Source organism: Poromitra crassiceps (genome assembly GCF_964638095.1).
Source record: "Poromitra crassiceps genome assembly, chromosome: 11".
In the NCBI taxonomy this organism is placed as follows: Eukaryota; Metazoa; Chordata; class Actinopteri; order Beryciformes; family Melamphaidae; genus Poromitra; species Poromitra crassiceps.
This window is the reverse complement of record NC_139643.1, coordinates 33918836-33919732: the sequence shown is the minus strand read 5'-3', so window position 1 is coordinate 33919732 and position 897 is coordinate 33918836.

Sequence of the window (897 nt, the reverse complement as noted above, 5' to 3'; positions counted from 1 at the left end):
GGTCGGTGTCTTATCCTGTGCTTTATGATATATATACCCATACATATCTTGGGTCGGTGTCTTATCCTGTGCTTTATGATATATATACCCATACATATCTTGGGTCGGTGTCTTATCCTGTGCTTTATGATATATATACCCATACATACCTTTGGGTCTGTGTCTTATCCTGTGCTTTATGATATATATACCCACACATACCTTTGGGTCGGTGTCTTATCCTGTGCTTTATGATATATATACCCATACATATCTTGGGTCGGTGTCTTATCCTGTGCTTTATGATATATATACCCATACATATCTGGGGTCGGTGTCTTATCCTGTGCTTTATGATATATATACCCATACATATCTGGGGTCGGTGTCTTATCCTGTGCTTTATGATATATATACCCATACATATCTGGGGTCGGTGTCTTATCCTGTGCTTTATGATATATATACCCATACATACCTTTGGGTCGGTGTCTTATCCTGTGCTTTATGATATACTGTATATACCCATACATACCTTTGGGTCGGTGTCTTATCCTGTACTTTATGATATACTGTATATACCCATACATACCTTTGGGTCGGTGTCTTATCCTGTGCTTTATGATATATATACCCATACATACCTTTGGGTCGGTGTCTTATCCTGTGCTTTATGATATATATACCCATACATATCTGGGGTCGGTGTCTTATCCTGTGCTTTATGATATATATACCCATACATACCTTTGGGTCGGTGTCTTATCCTGTGCTTTATGATATACTGTATATACCCATACATACCTTTGGGTCGGTGTCTTATCCTGTGCTTTATGATATATATACCCATACATATCTGGGGTCGGTGTCTTATCCTGTGCTTTATGATATATATACCCATACATATCTTGGGTCGGT